A 25,827-nucleotide genomic window follows, 5' to 3' on the forward strand; every position below is an offset into this window, starting at 1 on the left:
CCTAAGTTAAATAGAAGCCCACAGGACCACACAGAAGTTTTTGGGGGCCCAGGGCAAAATCTGCAACTGAGGCCCCCTCAATCCGTCCAAAAATATTACCACTGAGAGGAGGCCGGGGGGTGGCAGTGTTAAAGAGCAAGCCCTCCCCACACTCACCCCACAGCAGCAGCACCTGTCCCACAGGACTGAGCCCACTCTGGGAGTTGCAACACAGTGTGTAGGGTGGCCAGGCCAAACCCGAGTGGTGCTGCAACTCTGCATGCCAGGTTGCATGGGCGGCAGGTATCGTAGGCCAGGGGAGGCTAAGCCTGCCCTAACCCAGGCTTTGGCCCCGCCCTCACTCCCCCTGTCCCCTGAAGCCAGCAGCCCTGGGCCGCGGGCTGGTACTCGGGCCAGTGGGCCAGGGTGGAGTTCTGCCAGCCCCTAGTGTTTGTAAAGGTCTTTGAGATACATGGAAGGTGCTATATAAACATCATTAACTATACGTGGTCGGGCCCGCTCTCACAATGAGTTCTATGCCAGCAGGCCCTGGCACTCTTGCAGCACTCATTTCTTGATTGGAGCCCTAATTAGTACAGAAGGCCTCTGATAATATTTGTCTGTCATTTTAAAAAAAGAATGTGGGCCACCCCATGTTAAATAGACAGAAATCCAATGTAAGCATTCCCAAACAGGCCATTATATAAGCAAAAAACTGAACCATTCTAATCATCCCAGGCAACAGTAGAAAAAGTAGAACAGATTTCACTTATCCTTCCAGAACTAGACGTGCTGCAGTTTATTAAAATACAACTTAAATACGTCTTTCAAAAACCTTTCATGATCTTGCTGACAAAATAAGAGATGTTCCAGTCAAACACGCAACCAAAGCAACATACACATTAACTACATTTGATCTGTGCTACCATCATTTTAAACTAACCAAAATTCCTAAGAAGAAAGAAATAAATGGCTGAAAAAGAAAACATTAAAAGTAGGCCAGGCCACTATAACATTCTGTTCCTTTAAGGACTTTAAAGAAATCCATTGTCTATTCCACTTGACATTATAGGCTCTTGTTTGCTGCAATAGCTATTCAGTTTCCCCAGTGATTTGTGATCAGGAAAGAATTTAAACAAACAAAAAGTGAGTCTGCAGGAGTCAGGGGGAAATTGAGGGTTTAAAAATGCAGAAGACAAAAAACCCCAAACCCCTACATGCACACATAACCCAGAGAGGATTACATCAGTTCTCCTCCCAGTTTTATTTAAAACAGACATGTCAGCAGTTTCAGATCTGTGGTTAGTGGAAAATATGATTGTAGCTTCAATGGAGTGCAACTGCATTTAAAAAAAAAATTCCTTCTTCAGTGCAGCAGAGCTTGGCTGCTGATGTGGTGGAAGTGGCAGGTTTGTATGAAATCCTAATGCTTCTGTTTACAGGATGGTCCATTAACAGAAAGTCAGTGTGTGAGCAGCATAGCTATTTTTGCTCTTTGGCACCACTTAGGTACCTACCCACCCCGCTTCAGTAGACAGGGTGATGCAAAAACAGTATGGCATAACTGAAATGCCCAGCCATCCAAAGGATAATTGGCTCATTAATCAAACCCTTCTTTTAGAAGCAATTATTTAGACTGGAAATATCTCAGCTTTGACTATAGGAACAAGGGCAGTGTAAAACCTTCATTGTGAAACCAAACCTCTACCTGATTTCAGATTTACACTCAAAAACTGAACTAGCTGGGTTTCCTTCAGACTTTTTTTTTTTCCAGGCCTGCAAACCCTTCAACAAAGCCAGAACCAAAACCCTCTCTAGGTAGGTGTGACTCTATTGAAGCCCAAGTGTTGCTGGTTCATTTTGGGTTCGATAGAAGTTTGTTGTGAAAAGTCACATGATGTTTATTACATGGCAGATCTTCTGGGTCCTTGATTGGATGAGCCTACCTCACGTGATGCCATGCGGCTAGCCATCCTGCTATTTGTGGTTTGGTCTCCACACAGAAGGGCTGTGTTTAGCTGATCACAGTTTTGCCAACCCCCGGCATTCAAATAGCATGAGCTACAAAAAAAAAAAAAATCCTGAGAGCGTCTTAAATATTGTGAAATGTTTAAAATAATAAATGTTGGGTTATTTTGATTTGTCACCTGGTGCTGGAGCATTTAGGGGTCACATTTTCCTATTTTTCTCCACAACCAGGAGGTCTAGAAACTTACATTTATTTTCAACTGAAAGCTGAAATTCTCAGGTTATAACATGATTCCAGGAGCTGGGCTTTAAGAAAAACACCAAACATCACAAGACTTGTGACACAATTGTGAGAGTTGGCAACCCAGAATTCTGCTTACAGAGACACACACACAACACAGGATGTTTTGTAACTCTCTATGCACTTGGGGCCACAATCACCACCAATGTGAGTGCTGCTCCACTGAAGTGGATGGGAGTTTCACGCGCGAATGCCAGCAGTCAATCTGGCCCTTAATCATTATGGGCTGAATCTGAATCGCGGCTGTGCAAGGAGCTTTCTCCCTTTATGCCCCCGTGCAGGAACCAACACAGACAAGCCCAGGGGAGGCAGGACCTGACACTCGTCTTTCAGCAGATCTTGCTGACATGTAGCACCCTTCCAAGGAAGCACACTAGCTCCTTCTGTCACGGTGCTTCTCCTTGCAGCCCCCAAGCAGGGCCTGGGCCCAGCGGGTACAGTCTGGCTATATGTGTAAGTTATGAGTGAGGCTGGCAGAGTAGTAGCGGAATTGAGGGAGAGGCTTTTATAGAGGATGGATGTGGCCTTTGGCAAAAATTCCACGAGTATTAGCTCTTTGGGAAAGGGACCATCTCTTCCTGTATGTTTACGCAGCATCCTGCAGTGGAGCCTTGATCCTGATTGGGGCCTTTGGCCACTATCCTAATACAAATAATATTCCATCTCTCTGGGCAATGGGAATTATTTGTTTATCATCATGGTTTATTTTAAAAGCCAGAGATCCCTCACCATTAGGAGACACATGAACATACAACAGTAGCAGAGGCCTGGTTATTTTGTTCAGCAGCATGTACGGGGTGGCTACTATTTATATCATCTGATTTATAACAACTGCACCAATAATAAAGAGGGCCTAGAATAGCAAGGCAACCCCTCATCCATAAATCCCCAATGCATAGGGCACTCAGAGATTATGGGGCAAGGCCAGTACCAAAAACATCTGAAAGGAAAAAACCTCAGTAAGTGGCAATGTTTTCAATAGACTGGTGTTCAGCTCAGGGATCAGTGACGCAACACTATCTTCCTCACAATCCATCTCCTAACAAAAGAGTCCAGCCTACAGACATCAGCCAGCAGCTGTATTAAAGAGGAATCGGAATTTAAAATCTGTAACAGAGGCAAAGGAGGAATCAGCTGCTGCAGCACTGGCCCACAGAGTGGCTACTGCTGGGACTGTAGATAATACTTTCCGTGCATCTAAGAGATTTAAGAGCCTCAATCTCAGGTTTCAAAGGTGCCTAATTCACTTTGGAAAGTGGGACTTAAGCTCTAAAATGCTTTTGAAGATTTTAGCTTTTGTAGCACTGAACCTTGTGGCACTGAGGGGACAGACAAGAGTATCACTTAGGATGATGTAAAACCTCCTGAGACACCCAGGAGAAGAGGACTACTGTCCCATAGTGGAAGCCAGCCTTTGGGCCAAACCCCACTTCTACTGAATTAAGAGTTGGTGTTGGAATGTGCAGCCCCCAACTCCAGCAGATGATGTATTTGGACTGGGGGAACAAGATGACTTCGCTGGCCTCACTCAGGACTGTAGGAGTTGGACATATGTGACCCCGTCCCTCAAAGACATTGGGAGGGTTAAAGTCAACTAGCTGCCCATTGGCTCCTGCAAACCATCGGAGGCCTGGGGGTTGCAGGCCACTGGATTCCCCACCCAAGCACACCAAAAAGTAAGAGATTTGAGGAGACTCTCTGCAAGTGGCTTTTGGTCAAAACTATACAGAATTCAAGCAGCTGCAATTTGCTGTTAGTTTTAGAGATCTGTGACACCCAACATTCAAAGTGAAACTGAGTGGCAACAGACCAACATGAAATGAATGGATCCTTGATATGTGCATGGCCTACTGGTTAAAATCCTAGATTAGGAGTGAAGAGATTGGGGTTCTAATCCCAGTTTTGAAATTGACACTAGGCAAGTCACCAGCAGCTTTTCAAAAGTGGGTTCTGATGTTGTGTGTCTCAGTTTTTTTGTATTTCTCTTGGACTCAATTCTGATCTCTCAAACACCAGATTCACTCCACTACCTTTTCATTTACACCTGTGTGAGATTAGAATCAGGCTCCTTGGTGTTTGGTTTTTTTTTAAAAAAAGGAAAGCACCTAAATCTGTGGGTTCTTTTGAATATTTGGACTTAACCTCGCTGCCTCAGTTTCCCATCTGTACAACAGGGAGATGATCCTTAGCTGTTCCTAAGGATGTTGTGAAACTTAATAAATATTAGTGAAATGCTTTGAGAGATTTGGGCAGAAGGTGCTGTGTAAATTCAAAGTATTTTAAATCCTCTGTGGCCTACTGTATGCTTAGGATTGTCTGAAATTCTCCCACTCTTCCTATAGCACTGGGGCAGTCTCATTGGTACTAGGGATTGGTGGGAGCATGGAGCATAAGCAGTGATGGGCTTTTTAGCCACTCTGATATCTAGCCTTCATCCAAGCACAGTGACAAAACACCAGCAGTTCTGGGAGATTCGACTACACTGTCTGTGCCACCAGCATTAGTTATGGAGAGGAACTTGGGGGGGAAAAATCAGAGAACATGTTTGTAAAACCACAAAAATTGGTAGGCGGAAATTAAAATAGGGAAGGTAGGCCCATAAAGTGCTTTTAAGTTAGACTTTGAAATTGACTAGGTTTCAAGTTGAATACTAGACATATGATCTAGTTTTGACTTGACGACAACCGATGGAGCACATAAAACCCCAAGTCAAGGGGGTTTTTTTATATGTACCAAAAAATGGCCTGGTTCTTTCACTGCATTCAACACTAAAAGCTTTGATGAACATCAAGGGAGAATTATCTGTAAAATAAAGACTTTTGTATATCTCTGGTTCCTCATTCCAAATAGTCTGAGAAGCAGAGGGAAAAAAACAATTCAGGCATCAACACTGACTTGGCCAAAGGTCTCCATATTACAGATACACCACTGTTATATTTCACATAGCTTTAGGAAGCGTGGCAGTCATTTGACCTACCAAACAGCAAGCACTTTTGATTCAAGGCCTAATTGTCACTTATGCTTTGTCACGCCATTTAGCATCAATGATTGCCTGAACTCTTCAAGGAACTATGCTAATGTCCTGATTTTGCTTTTGTCAGTACCAATGCAAATCTACATTGAAACAAAGCTGTCAAAAATGTTTTGATGGTCTCTTTCCTGGACAACATGTGGTCTATAGAGACAACAATTCTTTCCCCCTGCCCTAACTCTCAGGGGCCAGGCCACATTTTAATCTCAGAGACACAATCTGATGCTTGGAAGCACCTCTCCAGGTTGCCAGTTCTGCCATCTTTACTCATGGTAAGTAGTATCTTACTCCACAAGTAGTCATATTAGTTCCAACCCAGAGTTCCTCTGTTCCCGTGCTGATTGCAGGAACACAGGACAAACATGGCTTTAAACCATTATCACATTCACCATATTCTGAAGCAGCAGGAGACCTTCCTGTCCTCCCTCCAGCATACATTAGAGCAATCTCAGGGCTGTTTCAGCTTATGCTCCTCTTCCCATGATCCCCTGTGGGTTCTAGGAAGCAGAAAATGCTGTGACACAGAGTCACACACACTCTTTCTACCCCTCCATTCTTCCCCAACACACCAGCCCCCTCCCACCCAACCCCTGACAGGACCGGGAACAGAGCTGACATGGGGCCTGTCCCACACCTCCACACCAATGGAGGAGCCCCCTGCATCAAGGGGTATTTCACAGGGTCCGTTCCCATCCCCTTTATGTCACTAGCACAGTATAACGGGGCTTTAGTGAAACAGAGAATTGACTCCATTTATTTCAGTAGGGTTCCTTGTGGATTATACTACACTTCAAAGTGAGTATAGGTGACAGAATCAGGCCTCAAGCATGGTCCCAGCCCATAGTTCCATGAATCAGCTGACGTTCTGCACCAACTGTGCTGGTAAGAAATAAGTCTCCTAACCTCTCTTACCCTTCGGCTTGGATTGTGCAAGCTGCAGGGCCAATGCAGTTTCCCAAGAGCTTTTTAAATGGAGTTTAGTCTGGTACTTTAAATGAATCATTCTCTGGGTGTATTAAATATGAAGTGCTCCATTTATCCACACAACCTTCATAACCTGGGTGGAGGCAGTGGGAGTTTACTCCCATTGTGTCACTCATGTATCCCAAGCAGCCAACTCTCAGGGTGAGAACATAGTTGGGTATCCTCTCCTATTGTCATAGATTTCTCTGCTGAGCCTGTTATTTAGTGGCAAATGAGGAAGCCAGCCTTAAGTTTAAAGATGATACATTGTTTAACAGGGTTGTAGACAGAATGGTTACAGGTGGCTCAGGTTGAAGTCACTCTGCTTAAATGAAACAAAATAAAGTCACTTCCACAAATGGATTTTTGACGTGTTCAACAGATGTGACGTTTACACTTAAAGGAATTCTAGGCAGTGCTGCTTTATTAGGCTAGGAAGCATGTGTCAGTGTTTAAATGACTTAATACAATCTTCAAACCAACAAAGCAGCTTTTTCATTTTCCATGGAAATTGAAAACCTCAATTATCCATTTATATAGAAATTGGCTTGACAGCTACTTAGTTTTTGAGGGGATTTTTTCCAGAGACCTTTTTCAAAAGGCAGTTACACTGAAATCCTGTCTGATAGTGTTGCCAACTCTCAGTTTTATCATGTGGCATAGATTTGGTGTTTTTATTAAAGCCCCAGCTCCTGGAGTTGTGTTATTTGAGACCTTCAGCTATTTAAAAAAAAACCCACACATTTCTGGTCTTCATGATTGCAGAAGAAGAGCTAGAAGACTCAAACCCTAAAGACTCAAAAGCCAGTAGACAAATAAAGAACCCAAATTTTAAAAAATTGTCTGAAATCATGAGATTATCTCATGATGTTTCAGCACTTGGAATTGGCAATACCCAGGGCTGGATTAACTTTTTGTATGCCCAGCACCAAACATATTTGTGGGCCCCCACTGGGGAAATAGGGCATGTAATGGGGGGCGGTCTGCAGAGCGAGGGGCCAGTTGGGGGCAATGAGGCACAGCACAGCAGGAGTGGCCCCACTCAGCCCAGCACAAGGGCACTGTTTACACACCCACAACTGCTAGACACACACTGGCCCGCCCAGCCCTGCGCTGCCAGTGTGCCCCTTCCACACAGCCCCCCTGCCCAGTGCCCTGCCCTTATGCCCAGCACCCCCTCCCCCAGATATTTCCCCCACAGATCCCTATGCCCAGTGCCCCCTAGCCCAGAGACTTCCCCCACAGATCCCTATGCCCAGCACCCCCTCGCCCAGAGACTCCCCCACAGATCTCTATGCCCAATGTCCCTGGACCCACTATGCCCAGCACCCCATGCCCAGAGACCCTTCCCACTGACCTCCCACCACAACTGCACAGCACCCTGCACACCATACCCCCGTCCAGCTCCTCCACCCACAGATCCCCTACTGTCCAGCACCCCCTACACAGTCCCACCATCACAGCTGTACAGCGCCCCATATTCCTGAGGGAATTCTGCATCAAATTCAGTGCCTAATATTTTAAAATTCTGCAATTTTTTTCTTTTACAATAAATAAATGTGGAAGCTCCACCATGGCAGTGGGGAGCACAGGCCACTGGCTGCATGGAGGTGGGAGACTACCCTGCAGCCTCCCCCAGCCGCCTAGGACAGGGACTTGGCAGTGAGGCTGAACCTGACCCTGACACAGCACAAGGGCCATGCCTGCCACTGAAACACCCTGGGGTCTGGCCCCCTTTTGCACCAAGCACACCAGATGTGGGCAGGGAGGCTCAGCCTGGCAGCAGGATCAAGAACAGAGGGACTTAGTGTGTGGGGATCCTGATGGGGGTAAGAGGGTTCTGTGTGGGGCAGTCTGGGTGCAGGCAGCTTAGTAGGGGAGCTGGATGCAGAGGGAGGTTCCAGGTGCAGGGACAATGGGAGGCTGCAGGGACGACCAAGTGAAAGTGGTTGGAGCTCAGCGGGGGGAGGGGGAAGTCTGGGTGCAGGAGAGGTGGGGTTCATTTGGGTAGGGCTCACTGGGAAGCTCATCATGGTGGTACAGATGCAGGGGAGGTGGGGCTTGTAAGGGTGAGGGTTTGATGGGCCTCCTTAACAGGGGAGTCCCAACTGCTGCCAAGGGGATCCACATGCTAGGCCCGGCTTCCCACATCCCCTTCTCTTCCCCCATCATCCCCACTGCCTCTTTCCCCCTGCTCCCAGTTCCCCCATCCCCTTCTCGTCCCCATCCTGTGCCCCTTCCCCACCGCTCCTTCTCCTCCCCAGGCTTGGGGGGCAGGAGGGAAAACCACCCCCCAGCACGAGCCAGCTGGAGTGGAGCAGGCTGGGGCCAGTTCGCTCCACTTCCCCCCACCCGGTCATTGCAGGGTGGGCTCGACCCCGCACTCACGGGGCGACGGGAAGTGGAGCGACCCGGCCCCAGCCCACTCCACTCTGCCCTGCTCTCTGCCTTGGGACTCGGGGGGGAGGGGGAAACGCCCCCCATCACTCACTGGCAGTGCAGAGTGGGCTGGGGCTGGGTTGCTCTGCTTTCCACTGCCCGGTGTGTGCAGGCCCGACCCCTGCTGCAGTTCCCCAGGACATTGCTCAGGGGAAGGGGTGGAGTGCAGGCAGGGCTGGGGTAGGAAGAGGCCGGGCAGGGGTGGAGTAGTGGCAGGGGCAGTTTTCCTGGCCAGCTCAGCCAGCTGGGGGATCGGGCTGGCCGGGGCCCCTTCAGACTCTGGGCCCAGCGCCATGATAACCCCGGTACTGGCAATACCAAGTGCTAAAATGGGCTGAGAACTGTGTTACCCAATCTACACCATAAACCAGGGTTGATACAATATTGCCAAGCCCCAAAGTCATGAGCCAGACCAAAACCAACAAAACACAAAAAAGGCATTTTTAAGAAAGATATATATATTGTGATAGTTTGGTGTGTCTTGGTTTTTGAACAGCCACTGCCCAGTGAATGTCAATTAATGTTATCAGCTCTCCCAAATCCGAGTTTGGTGATTTTTGGCCTCACTCTTGCAGGAGCTCTTGCTGACTGCCTGATGGTGCAGAGCTTGCAGCTTCGCCCCAAACCTCAACATTCAAATTAATTAATTCTGTGCTGTCCCCCCAACACCTGTTCCCTAGACCCCCACATAAATTCAGCTCCCTCATCTGCCTTTCTTCACCACACACATGCACCCTCCCAAGTCTGGGAGTGTTGTCACAGCATCCTCTTCTCTCCCTTCCTAGGCTGGGTATTGCAGGGAGGAGGGAGCTAAAGCGGGAGCAGAGCCACTGGACTCTTTCTACAATCTCCTCCCCTCTTCCCCTTCTGAGAGAGGAGTGTCAGCTGCAGGAGGAAGGAGAAGAGCTCAACCTGCTTCCTGCAGCAACCATGATTGACAGCTCTTCCTCTAGAGGCAGGGAAGTGGTGAAAGTAGCCTGGAGAACGTAGCCTGAAACCCTCTGTTAGGCAATTAACTAGCAGGCTGGAGCTTCTAACTTCATTGCAAGACTAGCTCTAGCCCCAGCCAAAATCCTGTGACTCAAAGAAATCACAGGAGCTAGCAAGACTGAAATACAGTCAGGCATCACATAGGTTAGCCTTCCCTGTGTGGGTGAGGCTAAAGTACATAATATGCAGCCAGGTTAACAATAAGAGGCATATCCAGGCCTACAGTACAAACTTTTTAACCTAACCTGCACAAATTTGACTTTAAATCTGTTTCATTTTCCCCCTCTTTTAAATATCCAAGTCAACAAAAAAGGCAACTGAATGCAACATGCACAGATGCAACTAATTTACACAAAGGTCAGACAATAAGTAGTTTTTCCTCAGTAACTATTTTTGAAGGTTGACATTTAATAGTCACACTAGTAAATATAAATGTTCTTGGCAAGTTATGTGCTTTGCCCCTGGAGGTGCAGCACAGACAGCCCATGGGTAGGTGGGGCAATGGTGTCCTTAAGACACCTTTGAACCCTTTGTTGGGTGCTGGTACAGCCCCGACACGATTTAGAGCAGCCTCAAGGGTGGCTCTAAGTTACAGCAGCCATGCCTGGGCAACAAGGGGGTCACACCACAAGCTAGAACTGCCACCAATCGTGTAGCAGAACGTACTAGGAGAACTCTCCTCCCTGCCCCTATGACAGGGCTTACAAAGGAGCCTGTGTAGACCTGACTGCAGCAGCCCTGTGCAGTGCTCACACAGAGGAAATTCTCTCCTAGCTGCCTGAGGCGTTTCTGGCCCCTATACTACTGCACTAGTGTACATGGGCTGTGCTGGGGAAGAATTCCTCCAGTTACATGTGCAATGTGAGAGAGTTATTACTATTAGAAGAGTAACTTTTTTCCATTTTCTGGCTCATACACATTTGCATTTTGAGAGCATTTGATCGATCATAATTGAGACTCCATTACTGCAAAGGGCCCTGATGCCTGTGCAGAGTCTCAGTGAAGACAATGGAACTTCAAGTGGGTGTGAAGATGAATCCCTTAGCAGGAGCAGGCCATAGCTGTGCGTATAGGTAGACACGCGTATTCAAATATCACCTGTTATATTCACTATCTCACATATATCATTAGTAAGAGGTGGCAGCACCTCTGATTATTAAGGTTATTATCCCATTGTAAGGCCTGGTTTTCCATTGCTTAGAAACTTTAACCATTTGGACTGAAGTTTCCCATACTAGGTGTCTACTTCAGGCTGAAATGTTTTGGAAAGTTTCAGCCAAAATGTTCAGCTCTTTCAGAGAACGAGGCTAAGGAAAAAGGTTTTGACCATATTAGAAGTTTGAAACCTTAGAAGTTTCTGTTCACCTTTCCTTTGACTAGCAGGGATGTGCTGGCCACCACTTCCAGCAGCTCCCATTGGCCAGGAACGGCAAACCGCGGCCACTGGGAGCTGCGGGCGGCCACGCCTGCGGACGGTCAACGTAAACACGGTCTCATGGCCCGCCAGCGGATTACCCTGATGGGCGGTAGGTTGCCCGCCACTGCTTTAACAGCAAAAGGCACACCCCTGACACAGCAGCCACCCCTCTGCCAAATTAAAAGTCTTTGCTCCAAAGCCTACAGTTGCTAGAGCTAATCAAAGCTCTAGAGGTTGCCCACCACTGTGCTAGAGTTTACCCAAATGTAGCAAAGTTATAAACCGTTAAAAATTGCACTTTGCACATACTCAGGAGAAACTTCGGTTTTAGCAGCTAAAATCTTTGAAGAGTCTATCCATACTGGGCATGCTCCAGCCCACAGCTGAGCTGGACTTTCCCTGCAATTACTTCATTGGACTACTGAGGTATGGGCCAGGACCAGGTATCTGAACTGAGATCACAGAGTCTCTCTCGTGTACTCTCAGTGACTCCTTGCTAGGCCCAGGCAGCATGGAGGAGGAAGCTGCCTGATTCAAATGCAGAGGGGACAAGAGCAATGCTTGCAGGGAAGCGGAGGGAATGGTTTGGGACAGGGAGCCAGGAGAAGGGGAGAAGTGAGGGAGGGGAAACAGAGTGGAAACTGGTGGCAGGAAGGTAAAAGGAAACAGACTGGCTAAGCAATGAGTAGGTGTGGGAGTCAAAGGGCTCGGGGAAAGAGATTGTGAGAGAGATGGGGCCACAGATCTGAGTCTTCCTTCCCTGTCCTTTATAACCCCATCCCTTCCCATTTTGCTTAGTGCCTCTGTAGCAGGATTGACTCACCACTGGTGGGCACCTCAGGGCTTGGTGTGCCATAACAACTCTTTTCTCTTTAGCAGCCTGTGCTGACAGTCGCTCCACTCTCATGGTGGCCTGCCACACCTCAGGTCATTTCAAAGTCTCTCCCAGTCTAGAGAAACAAAAATCCAACAAATAATTCCAAGGCCCTGTGTCAGGACCTGGATCCTCCCTGTATTCCTTACCACTAGTCTTTCCTCAGGCCCTTTCCCCAACTCCTTCCTGCAGCCGCAATATGCAACACCTCCCACAGCTTTGCCCCAGAGGTACAGTTCCGCCCCTTTTGTGAGGGTCAGCCACAGGAGCATACCTGGAAGGCACAGAATTGAACTATCTCCACTTTCTAGTGCCAAGAGGAAGATAGCAGAGGTCTCCCCTCTCTCCCTGCAGCCCCTCAAATTCCAGTCCAAGCACACCTGTGGCTTTACTATCACTAGCTCTTGGACTTCACTGCCTCCAGCTTGCTCCTGACTCAGGACAACCACCATCTAGCCCCAGGCTTCACTGACTCTAGCTCAGAGGGACCCATTTCCAGCCCCAGGCTTCTTTCAGCCTATCAGAGAAAACTCCCCACTACCTCTCAACTGTATCCTCTCCCTCCCTAGCCTTCTTTTCCCACTGCCCTGCATTCCAACCTTTATGAACACCCAGCGCCTCCCCAGCTGGATTGGATCACCAGTCATAGTGAACAAACACCCCTGCAGGTGCCACCCACTGACCTAATTGGGTTCAGGCTCCTGTTAACCCCTTCTCTGCCTGTGAGGGGTACACACCTCAATAAACCTAAGTAACCTCCTCCCTCCCCCCGCCCCAGTTGTGGCACTAATATGACATTTGCTGCCATCACATTGGTCACTCTGCTTGTGTGTTCTACCTCTTCCCCCACTGTTGCAAGCTGATTGTAAGTGCATCAGGGCAAGGCCCATCCCCATTCTGTGTTTGTACGGTACCTGACACAGTAGGGCCCCAGTCTCAGTTGACCCTTAAGCACTACTCTAATAAACGTGATTAATAATAACATAGGATGGTGTAAAAAGAAAAGGAAGACTTGTGGCACCTTAGAGACTAACAAATTTATTTGAGCATAAGCTTTCGTGAGCTACAGCTCATAGGATGGTGTGGTGCATTATCAGCATTAATTTGAGATGGCCACGTTACGCAATGATATGAAGCTCCCTTTTCTACCTGTGCAGGGTAGCAAGAATCTCAAAGTTCTGATATTTCTACATATAGAAAAGGTCTCAGTAGCCCAGGACTAAATCTTCTCCAGCCTGGGGTAATCTGGAGAGAACTGTCCACATTTTGGGAGAGAAGGAGTAAACATTTCTGGATCAAGTAGAGTTTTTTTTTCTCCTCAGTGATGGGTCATATAAATCGCACTGGTGCTTTGGCTTACTTTAGCTGCTGTGAAATAGCATGATATTTTTTGCACTGGTCTGTAGCGAGAAGAAGATATTTTTGCTGCAGAAAATAATGGCAACAGGAAGTGAGATCTACCCCTAGGCCAGTGGAATGTGACTACTTAATCACCCTATAAAGAGGAAACTACGTCATTGAAGTACATACACACACACACCCTTTCGATGTCATTCTCCTACTTTTCTTGATGCCTATGTTACTTTAATGTCCTAACCCTTTAATATAGGGAGAATTTTGTCCTAGTTCAGAGGGCTCACACAAGGCCTTAAACCCAACTTAAAACTTTGAACATTGAGCCTGAGAAGTGTGGGTTCATCCCCCATGTTTGCTCCATCCTAGACTGCAGCATTTACAGCGGGGATGAGCTACAAGTTCTCTATACAGGTGCACAAGAGGTCCTCATATGCTGCAGTCACTCTGCCAACAGTGCGTGAAGAGTTGTTGTGTGAGGAACATTGTGATCTTTGATTGTGTGAACTGATTCTCCAAAGTAGACATACAAGCCACTGAGAGCAAGATCCCACCCATTCAACCCCACTGCTTTCACCTGGGTCATAGGGGTGTTGAGGAGGCTGGCATTTGACCCAGTGTGTGTGTCACTCTGGTTTCCATATCACTTGATCTCCCGGTAACCTGCCTACACTAGTGCTTCCATGGGTAGAACTGCACCGATGCTAGACCAACATGGGAAAAGCGCTACAGTAAACGAGGCCAGCATGTGCAGGCATCCTATATGGATGCACTAAAAGGATGGCTTGCAGCCATCCCACTGCAAGTAGCAAGCTAGTCACATATCCAAAGCTGAGCAGTGTCAGGCCAGGTCAGTATTTGGATGAGAGATCTAGTAGAAAAATCCACCCTGCTGCGAGATGAGGCTGTGGTGAATCACTACATGGCATATCCTTCCTCAGCAGGAATGGCCACTGGGCAGGGCCAGGGACATTGGATGGGCAGGGCTCGGGCTCTGAGGTGGCACCCAGCATTCTCTGTCTCTCTCAGGTGCTTGGCTGGCTGTTTCTTGCTCACATGCTAGGATCTGACTGATGGCCATGTGGGGGGTCAGGAAGGAATTTCCCCCCAGTCAGATTGGCAGTGAGCTTGTGGTTGTTTGCCTTCCTTTACAGCATGGGTTGCAGGTCACTTCCCAAGAATATCTGGCTATATCTCCCTAAATCATTTCCCTGCCACCCCAGGGGCCTCAGGCACTAGTGTACCTTAGTCCCACCTCTTTTCTGCCTGTAGCACATAACAGTCTAGACCTTTGTAGGCTATACTACTTTGGGCTAATTTTGGCCTTGGGTGGTGGCGGTAGCCTGTGACATACAGGTCAGATTGGATGAGCAGGCAGCTCCTTCTGCCCTTAATCTGTGACTGTATGCCCTTTCTTTCTAGGTCATTATGGAACCAGCGTCTCAGCAGGGTGACTGGGAGCACTGTGCTGGGGAGGAGAATTGAAGCTCTTTGGGGCAGGGACTGTCTTTTTGTTCTGTGTTTGTACAGCACCTAGCACAAAGGGCTTCTAGGTGCTTTGGTAATACAAATAAACAACAATGACATGGTCCTTAGCACTTGTAGTCATGAAAGATTAGACAAGACTTTCACAAGAACAGGGGTCTTAACCCCACAATCCTGCCCAAAGTCCATATCACCTTTTTTTTTAAAGGGGTGTGGAAGGAGGGAGGAACCACATAAAAATATACGTGCCCTGCAACTTCCTTGAGAACTGAGAGAGAGACACACAGGTTGGTAAAATAGAAGGCCTGTAGTGGCTCTACCTAAGGGTTCTGGCAGCAGCAGGGGGGAGAAGTGGAAGGCAAAGCACCGAAAAAAATAATCAGTATCTGGATAAAACGCTTTTCTCCTTTGGACTTGCTGCAATCCTTGACACAAGCTTCTTTGTGATGGGGAGAGGAGATGTGAGGTAGGCACTGAATGGGACACCAAACAGGGGGAGTCTTCAGGGATAAGCCATCCACTCACTGAGTAAAATTTAGGCCTCTCTGAGACTCAGTTTCCCCACCTATAAACTGGAGACGATACCCTCCTTTCTAAGGCACTTTGAGATCCATGGATGGAGCACCCTATGTTAAATGAATATGATCTGTTAGTTAGGAAGTAACACCCGTGCTGTTAGAGTCTTTTAGCTCCAGCCTCCTTTTCCCATCAAAGTGCCCTTTCAAGAAAGCCTCCTCACCTGCCGGAGATTGATATTTGACTGTTGGCTTGTCCTGAGTATGTTTCAAAACCTTCACCATCCCCACTGCACCCAAAGCAGCTCAGGACTAATGACACAGAAATCTCTCTTCAATGACTATTTATACAATCGGTGGGTGAGGGGGCTTAATACAAATTGATTCCTGACCCACCCTCCTCATTAAGGATCAGATCCTGTCAGCCTCTCCCTTAGGGCTTGTCTACATGGGGAAATTGGCTGGGACAGCTTACAATGAAATAACTATTGCACTGTAGCTAGTCTGGTATAACTCCTCTGGGTGATACGCTGAGACATTCTATTCCAGAGTAAAAGTGACTTTGTTCTGGAATAATTCCTCCTTTTTGGAAGACTCTCTGGGTGACTATCAAATATTAATTATGTAAGCTCTTTGGGGCAGAGTTTGTACAGTACCTTGTATACTGGGGTCCTGGTTCAAGACTGGGGCTCCAAGGTGCTATCCAATGATAAATAAATAAAAAGTATCCAGTTTTTAGCCAGGAGAAGCCAGCCTCTGTTAAATGCAGTCTCTGCCCAGTGGGTAGGCAACAATAAGCAACAGGGGGTGTGCGTCTCACCTGGCTTCACTGGACTGAAATAAAAACAAAAAAGGAAAACATTTTTTTTTTTAAATTGCCTTGGGATTTAGTAAACAAACAGTTGATTTTGCATCAAGGAGTTAATGCCAACACAACAGCTGGCCTTCAGAGGGGATTTACTAATATGGCAACTTGTAATTAACACAAGGTCATCACTAAAAATTACCAGGCCAATTTGCTGTTAAATAGCTTCCTCATGGGGACAGATCCTTGATGGTGGAGGAAATTTTGCATTGTGTTGAGAGAGACAGACAATCTGGGCAAGAGCTGTGCTTCCCCAGGGAAGACCGGATCACCATAAGGGGCTTTCCCCTCCCACACATGCATACAGCAGAACCCATCCTCTCCCAAAGCCTATTCACAAACAGAAATCCTCTCCACTCACTGGCCCTGGAGAGGGAACTGGCCTTTTGTTCCCTTGCAGATTGAAATGCTACAATAAAGCTCAACATTTAAGCCCTTTGAAGGCTCATATTGAGGTCATTGGGGATGAATGGACGTGTATAAAGAGAACTGTGAGTCAGTCAGGCTTCCCTTCTCCCCCCCCCTTCCCCCCAGTTACTCTGTGAATGTGAGTGGGGGCTTCTTAAGAAAGAGAAGTACAAAAGAAAACAAGAGACACTTTTTGGCCAGATTCTGTCCTCCACCACATGCACACAACTTCCTCTGTGTATGTCAGGGAAGAATGTCCCCCATGCGACGGATTAAACTGTCCTTGGCCCTTCTGTGGGGGAGTGAGAGGCAAAAGCAATGTATGCCTTGGGCAAGGGCCAGGGAAGCACACAGACTGCTCCCTCTTAGAGCCCTTGTGGGTGAAAGTTGCCTCAGCAGATGCTGGGAGGAGGTAAGGACATCCTCACTCCCCAGCATCTCTGCACTGGCCTACAGCGTGGAACAAGCAGCTCAGGGGAAGAAGGCTGCACCAGCTGAAATGATGGGGAAGCATGGGTGCACATCAGGGAGCGGGGAAGGGACTGCACCTCCTGTAACATGATCCCTTCCATGGTTCTCTCTGCAGTGCTGGCCTGGGCCTTATTTGCTTAGGCTAAAATCCTTCCCCTAAGGCACAACCCACCAGGTGACAGGGGGACTTTGAGCAGGGTGTGGGGAGGAATCTCCCACCCCTCAGGTAGTGCAGTTGCTCCACAGTTCAGTGGCAGGAAAGCATCTAATACCACCCACAAGACAGGAGGAGGCACAGAGAGGCAGATGCTAGCTCCCCACCCCCCTGCTTCTCCCACTCTTCTCTTGCATGAGGGTATTTTTAGTAAAAGCCATGGACAGGTCATGGGCAAGAAACAAAAAAACACGGCCCGTGACCTGTCCATGACTTATACCAGAAATACTTCTGACTGAACCTTGGGGGAGGGGGGCACTGCTGGGAGGGGGACCACAGCACCAGTGGCTGGAGGGGGGAGTCCAGGGGGCCAGCAGCTGCTCTGGCCATTGCTGTGGGGGAGCCCCAGGGCCAGCCGCTGCTCTGGCTGCCCCAGGACCCCTGCTCAGGCGGTCCCCGGGGCAAAGCCACATTGGAAGGTGGTCCCTGAAGCCAGCTGCCCGGGGCCGCCAGAGCAGCTGCCAGAGCTGGGGCCGCTCCAGCAGCGGCCAGTGTGGTTGGCTGCGGGGCCGCCTGAGTGGCTGGCTGCAGAGCTGCTCCAACAGCAGCCACCTGAGCAACTGGCCCCGGGGTCAGGCACACTGGCCGCTGCAGAAGTCACAGCGGTCGCAGGAAGTCATGGAATCTGTGACTTTCGCAACCTCCGTGACAAACACGGAGCCCTACTCATGGGGGTTTCCACACCAGCAGAGGAGGGGGCAGGATATGTCACTTGAATCAGAATGCTTCAGGGGAGTACTGGACCCAGAAAGGGTTTTCTTCCCTTTCCAAGTGTCTGAAGGGGTTTGCACTGCTAAGTGACCCTGATATTCACTCTTCCACATTCCATCCGATTTAGTTTTCCAGTCCGCACAGGGCAGCAGCCCCGATCCAGCAGCAATTCCTCCCACCAGGAGGAGGGAGTGCACTAAGAGGCCTTCTATCCTGCTGGATTTGGGATGATGCAGGATAAAGGCCCACTGAGCGGCTACTGATTTCTGTTCCTGCATGGGGCCATACACGTAGCGCTCAGGCTTTTCTCCTGCTAAGAGGGCATTCGGTGGAGGCAAGAGGACAGGGGAATAGACTGGGTCCCATGGAGATCCCAGGAGGCCTTTTGCCTCTCCAGTCCTGGATCAGTCTAATCTCCAGATCCCAGAGGGAAAAACAGTAGAGAAGAAAAATGTTGGTGTGTCTACAAAAGAGTGAGAAGAGAAGAGTAACAAAGTGAGAGAATAAGTCATGAAGAGAATAAATCCAAACTCCTTATGATGCGGAGCACCCTCTCCCACCTCAAGGCAGTGCCCATCAGACTACCCCCAGCACCTTCACAGTCAGCCTCAGTTTGGCAGAGAGTTTCTGACCCTCTGCGATGGCACCTGCAAGTAGAACGACCCCCTTTGTTGGGTGGAAATAAGGGAGAAACCACATGAAAAATAAGGGACAATGCTTTATTTTAATGGACATTTATGGGAAACACCATCTCCCTTAGCGTATCATGTATTTTTCTCTCAGGTTTATGTTTCTACTGCCCTCAAGTATACAATGCAAGGATCATAAGCTTCAATTTTGTTTAAAATGGTATTTATTATCAGTTTTAATACATCTTAAAATAAGGGAAAGGTGGGACAAATTAATGAAATAAGGGACAGTCCCTTAAAAAAGGGATGGGTGGGCACCCTATGTGCAAGTGTGAGAGCACACCAGGGTATGGCTTCTGCCACTTATGATGCATGTATGGATCCGCATGCAGGATAGAGCACTCCCAAAACATGAACAGGGTCCAACGACATTATGTACCATAAAGAATAGGCACCTGTTCCAGCCTAGCAAGTACAGGAAGCTATGCTGGGCATGTGCTACAATCCACAGGCCTACACTACTTGCAGGGAGTTGTGTGCAGATGTGGGACTTTTATGATTAAAAAAGCCTGTAGAAGGATATCACTCTCTATCAACATCTCTAGGTAGGTTAGAACAATGTCTACAGAACCCATTTGGTTTAATCCCTATTAGCTTCTGCAGGACTCTTCCATAAAACTAAGGATGAATGAATCAGTTCAGATAACTGAGGAACCTTCCATACCTCAAAAAGAAGCCCTTTGCCCCAAACTTGAACTGAACCTTCTCTGAGCCGATCTTCCTTTTCCATTGTCATTTCCCAGCTTCATGCTGGGACAGCAAGTGTGTCTGCCACAGAACAGCTCCCTCAGCCAGAAGAAGGAGCCAGAAAGCTTAACTCCAGCCCAGTTTGTAGCTCCAAACAATTTGCATACAGCAGGTCAGGTGAACAATAAGCTCCATATACATTTAGGTGCTAACCAAGAAATGACACATTGCAGGAAAAGCATTTGATTTATTTTCTTAAATTAAAAAAAAGCCAGTCTGGAATATTACTGTTCAGAAGCTGCACAGGATGAGTATATTGGTGATCAGTGATTTCAGGGTCAGAATGGGGTTGCCTTTCTTATTCTCTGAGCTATAGAGACTGTTAGAGCAGGCACTCTGTACTGATGGACTATAGACCCGTACAGAACTATACGCTCTTAGACCTTCTGAGCACAGAGGGAAAAGAGAGGCTGGCAAACCAGACCCAAATATATCCCACAAAACTAGAGATGAGGCCACACTGCAAAATTAATTTGAGATCCAAGCACCTCCAAAGCTCAGGGATGCTCAGATCCAGGGTCGTCATTGGACCTATTATAAAGACATTGGTCACCTGAAAAGTTTGGAAGCAGATCTGAACTTCAACAAGATTTGGGATCCTTCAGAAGTAGGTTCTGGTAGGGGCTTCTCTCAAAAACAAAACCCTTTCCCATGTTCTAGTCCCCTCACACCAACTTCCTCCCATCCAATCTCCCAAGACCCCTAGAGGTACACATTGTAGAAAGCTGTCTGATTTTTGCCTCCATTTTGCACAGGGTGTGATAAAATCCCAAAGATATCCCTAGCTGGTCTAGGCGGTGGGCACTGGTGAAGCAGTTTAGTATGCAACACACAGGGTCAGCCAATCAGACCTTTTCCAGGGAGAGCTTTATCTCTTGATCACAGGAAAACAGCTAACAATCATCTCAGTATAACACACAAACATCCTCAAGTCAGGCTTTCTTACCCAGCCCTGGGTTCAGAGAACAGTGTTCTCCCAGGTAGTCTCTGCCTTACTCTTCCTGGAGCAGCTGTTTTAATGGTCCCTCCTTGGAGCATCTGTGTGACTAGCCTGACTTGCTATTAACTCCATCTGCACAGTTCAGTGTAAGGGCCTCTGCACCCTGGCCATTATGGGTAATAAATTACCATTGGCAAGTAAGCTGGGGACACATCAATTAGAAGTAACAGAGGAGGAGAAGGACCTTGGAGTATTGGTTGACCACAGGATGACTATGAGCCGCCAATGTGATATGGCTGTGAAAAAAGCTAATGTGGTCTTGGGATGCATCAGGCGAGGTACTTCCAGTAGAGATAAGGAGGTGTTAGTACCGTTATACAAGGCACTGGTGAGACCTCACCTGAAATACTGTGTGCAGTTCTGGTCTCCAGTGTTTAAGGAGGATGAATTCAAACTGGAACAGGTACAGAGAAGAGCTACTAGGATGATCCAAGGAATGGAAAACCTGTCTTATGAAAGGAGACTCAAGGAGCTTGGCTTGTTTAGCCTAATCAAAAGAAGGCTGAGGGGAGATATGATTGCTCTCTATAAATATATCAGAGGGATAAATACTGGAGAGGGAGAGGAATTATTTAAGCTCAGTACCAATGTGGACACAAGAACAAATTGATATAAACTGGCCATCGGGAAGTTTAGACTTGAAATTAGACGAAGGTTTCTAACCATCAGAGGAGTAAAGTTCTGGAATAGCCTTCCAAGGGAAGCAGTGGGGGCAAAAGACCTATCTGGCTTCAAGATTAAACTCAGTAAGTTTATGGAGGAGATGGTACGATGGGATAACATGATTTTGGCAATTAATTGATCTTTAACTATTCATGGTAAATAGGCTCAATGGCCTGTGATGGGATGTTAGATGGGGTGGGATCTGAGTTACGACAGAGAATTCTTTCCTGGGTGTCTGGCTGGTGAATCTTGCCCACATGCTCAGGGTTCAGCTGATCGCCATATTTGGGGTCGGGAAGGAATTTTCCTCCAGGGCAGATTGGAAAAGGCCCTGGGGCAGGGTTTCGCCTTCCACTGTAGCATGGAGCACAGGTCACTTACTGGAGGATTCTCTGCCCCTTTAAGTCTTTAAACCACGATTTGAGGACTTCAATAGCTCAGACATAGGTGAGAGGTTTATTGCAGGAGTGGGTGGGTGAGATTTTGTGGCCTGCATTGTGCAGGAGGTCAGACTAGATGATCATAATGGTCCCTTCTGACCTTAATATCTATGAATCTATCTGAGTCTATAAGGGCCTGAGCCTGACTCATTGAAATCAATGGGAAATTTGCCATTTACCTTTATCGAGCAGGATCAAGCCCTAAATAAGTAATAAGAGTTCTGGTGGTATCCAAAACAATCATATTTGCTAAGAATGAGATCATCATTCCAAAGGACTAACTTTTTAAAGCAGTGACAAACAAATGGCTGGGGGCGGGGGTGCTTGGGACAGAAAAGAAATCAGACACGTAGTCTTCAAGACTACAAACAACAGGCTCTCTTGTGAGATTTCTAATGCTTCCTGCTTCCAAGCCAGCCAGAAATACCAGGTCACCTGCCTTTCTCATCATATATCCACTGCTGGCCAGACCCGGGAAGGGCAGTGGCTACAGACAATTACCAATAATGAGAGAGAAAAGTTGAGCAAACTCTTCTGAACCTCAAAAAAAAAAGGTTAAATTAAAAACTCTGGGTGAATTTGGGGTTGGTTTGTATTTTATCTAAGCAGGTCCCTCTAATTTTAAGACTTCCTGCAGGTACTCAGTAAAGGCAGTGAACTGGGGAAGAGCACTGCAGAAGTACGTGAACAGAATGCTGGTTTCCATGTTAAAATAATTAATATAATAAAATGGTTGCAAGCACAGGGAGTTCTGCTTGATAAAGGCCAAATCCTGTCCTAATTTGCACCCTGTGCTAACCTCACTGAAGTTAATGAGGTGCAGTCATTAATCAGGGCAGCATTTACCCAAAATATTTTTTACTTAATCCCCAAATGTTGAACTTTAGGGTTAAGCAACGAGCAGTACAGAGGCTTCACTCAACATGCAAAAAACCCTCAAACTGATCCCACTAAACAGTTCTTAACAGGTTGGGCAAACAAGTGATTCTTTTCATCCCTTTTCAGAATGTCATGTCCTTGAAACTCACACAAGTCTGGGAAGATGGAATTCACCAGTAAACAAGGTCCTGGGAAACATACATTGCCATAACTTTGCAGGGACACAGCCCTGAATGGTCTCTTTCATTTTTAGTGTATTTGGTAATTTAGGTTAAAGCGCATGCACTGAGTTATGAAAACTTGGTTTTAATAGGTAGAATATCCCCTGCACAGAGTAGCTAGAGTCTCCTCTTTATGCCGATTCCAACAGTGTCGGAGAGAAAAAAATATGCTAGTTACCCTAACTTGAATAATACTGCTAGATTCATTGAGAGTTTTCACTCTAATTTGAAACATCCCCATTAATGCTCCCTAAAGTAAGCAGAGGAGTCATCACAAGTGCAAGATGAGCTGGTATAGTTTGCAATTTTCAGTCTGGCTAAATGCAAAAATGGCAAGAAGCCAAGAAGCTTTGAAAAGTTTGCAGTAGAATACATGGAATAGTGCCAGCCTAAAGCTGCAAGTGATAAGAAGTCAAAACTATGTTTCATTTTCCTCTGACGCTGGTGTCACACCACTGTAATTCTTTTGAAGTTTGTGGAGTTACTCCCAATTTACACAGAACCTACCCAGAACTATAAGGAATAATAGTACTGGCTGTGATCATTTGCATCCCTGACTTTAGAACTTTCTTTAACTTCCAATGTAAGACCCCAATCCTGCACTTGGATCTTTGTGAGCAGAGCCTTACATCCTCACAGAGTGCCTGTGGCTCTGTTCAGGGACGTTGTAGGATTGGGTCCTAGATTTGGAAAACACCATCTGTATCTATTCTGTACATACTTGCAGTGATTTTTGTAAATAAAGAACACATTTAGATTGCAATACATTTCATATTGCATAAGGGGCTGACAATTCTGGTCAGAGAGAGAGAGAGAGAGAGACAGAGACAATGTTAGAGTTCATGAAAGGAAATGACTGATATCATGGGCTTCAGGACAGAGTGTGGGCAGGTTCTGTGCTATCTTCCCCAATACACCTCTGGCATGAGCTTCAAAACCCCTGCTATTTACCCGTGCTGAGCCTCTCCTGGGCATAGTATGCTAAACAAGTCAAATGCTGACCGATACTACATGGTGGTTTTGGGATGCGCAGAGATGCCCGCTTGGGACATAGTTTTGAGACCACCAAATTGTTTCACTCATGAACTAAGCCAAGTCTGACCTTAAAGTACCTTGAGGTGAAACTAGTGCATTGACCAAATGAAGCAACAAGTCCACTTTCATCACTCTTTGAAGACAGAGAACAAATAATATTTCCTCAAAAGTGTTCACAAGAAGTTGCACACGAAGTTGTTACTCTGTCATCATCATGCTGACACGCTGGTAGGTTTTTTCCCTTTCTTCCAGGATGATCTTATATACTTTGCTACAGAGTACATTTTTACTCTAATCTCCAGACATCAGGATTCCTTAGGTTTACGTTTGACACAGTTGGTTTTAATTGGATGGAGTGTTCCATTCCAATTCAGCTGTTAAAGCTGTCAAATGTCTAACTGAAGCCTAAACAGGAAGTAAAGGGAAAAATGGAGCAACATTTTGGAGCCTTTTCCAGGCTGTATCAGTTAACTTTTCCCAGAATGTCAAAACTGCAGAAGACATTAATAAATTTAGCACCAATATCCTGTCTGAACTGTTTATACTGCTCAGATAAAACCACATTAGGTGGAAAAACATTGATTTCCTTTCAGCATTTCAGACTAAAACAGCAAAAGTTTTGTTTATAAAAAATCCAAATAGGCAAAAAAGCCCCAATCTGCTCAGCTGTAAATCCTGGCTTACTGATAAACAATTCTTGCTGTGTGGGGACAGAATGACCTTTTACATTGTGAACATTAAACTAATTCCTGTCGCTGATAATAATGCCCCCACAAAATGAATCTTTAATGTTTGACAAATATATCAATATCTGCAAAGTTTCAGGAGTCTTCCTCCTTCCTCCTCCCCTGAAATCAATAGGTTATTCACCTTACTAAATGATTTATTTATCTATTTATGGGAAGAATTTTTCATGAGATAGCTCAAAGAAACACATTTTTGTTCCCAAGTCATTTTATATACAAGAGAGCCACTGGAGTTGGGGCAAGACCAGCTGCCAGGCATCTGGCAGGTTTGTTAGTGTTGGCACACATGCTAGATATCTGGCAGTTAGCTTTTGCATCTGTTAGTTTCAGAGAGAGCCATAGCTACATCAGAAGCCACAAAGGCATGTCCTGGTTATTTTTCATGGTGTCTGCATTGATCTAACACATTCTAGGTTCACAGCCCAGTTTAAAAAAAAAAAGTGTGAAATAAGAGAGCCACTGCCCCAGTTTGGCTGCTGTGGTTGGGTAATAACTGGAAGAAAGCCACTAGCAAACCAGGATTTATATATATAATATTCCTCAAGCTCCTGATGGTACCACTAAAGCAAATGTAAAGCCTCCATTTCCACTGTAAACCACTACCCTGTATTTTTTAAGGGTCTGTACCCATTTGGTCCAGTCTGTAACTTAGAGACAGAAGGGTGGGTTTTTTTTTTAAATGTAACTAATATTTTTTAAAATTGGCTTTGGACAGAATTAATTTATACAGGTGTTAATAAAAACATTCATGGTTATTGTTGCTGTTTAGCCTAATATTAAATGATGGCTACCAGTGTTAATTGAATCATAAATAAGAATGTGAATAATAATTTTAGAAACGCAAAACCTGATCCTGCAATGAGCACTAGCGTATCTATAGGCTTCACACAAGTACAGGACTCATTGCAGGACCATGGCTTTAGCCAGTTACATTTAATAATGGCCTTAAACTCTATGAAACGTTTATTTTAGTGTTGCTTCAGTAGGACCTTAATGCTAAAATGTATGACTGTTGCAAATCTTAGCAACTAGGACCTGTCCATTTTAGCTATTGGGGATTCTGTGTTTCTTTGAATTGCTCACACAAACACCTGATAGATAAATAGTACTGTTTGTGTGTGCCTCACGTACACATAGAATATTCACCACATCCCCACTGCGTTCATGAGCTAAGGCTGACCAGATGAAAAATTGGTACTTCATAAACTTTGAGGGTTCTCACAGGCCTCTGTGCACCACCTCTGCCTCAGATAGGCCTCATATGGGCTTTCTGCACAGAGGTGACAGCCAGAAGACCTGGGTATTAGTCTCCACTCTGCCGTCTTCTTCCTGTGTAAATCTGGAGATAACATGTTCAAAAGTGGTCTCTAATTTGAGGGTTTCTGTTCTGGGGTGTCCATCTCTAGAGCTTTACGGGCCAATG

The 25,827-nt window shown here is 46.4% G+C and overlaps 1 long non-coding RNA gene across 1 annotated transcript; it reads right to left on the bottom strand.

Moving 5' to 3' along the window:
- Positions 1–742: 742 nt before the first annotated feature.
- On the bottom strand, positions 743–12,540 carry LOC122464851. The gene is made up of 3 exons (XR_006289246.1): positions 12,237–12,540; positions 11,912–12,038; positions 743–2,040 (listed from the first exon to the last, which is right to left on the bottom strand). It is a non-coding gene; the product is annotated as an uncharacterized LOC122464851 (long non-coding RNA).
- Positions 12,541–25,827: the final 13,287 nt, after the last annotated feature.

This window comes from Chelonia mydas, chromosome 3 (genome assembly GCF_015237465.2).
Source record: "Chelonia mydas isolate rCheMyd1 chromosome 3, rCheMyd1.pri.v2, whole genome shotgun sequence".
NCBI lineage: Eukaryota > Metazoa > Chordata > Testudines > Cheloniidae > Chelonia > Chelonia mydas.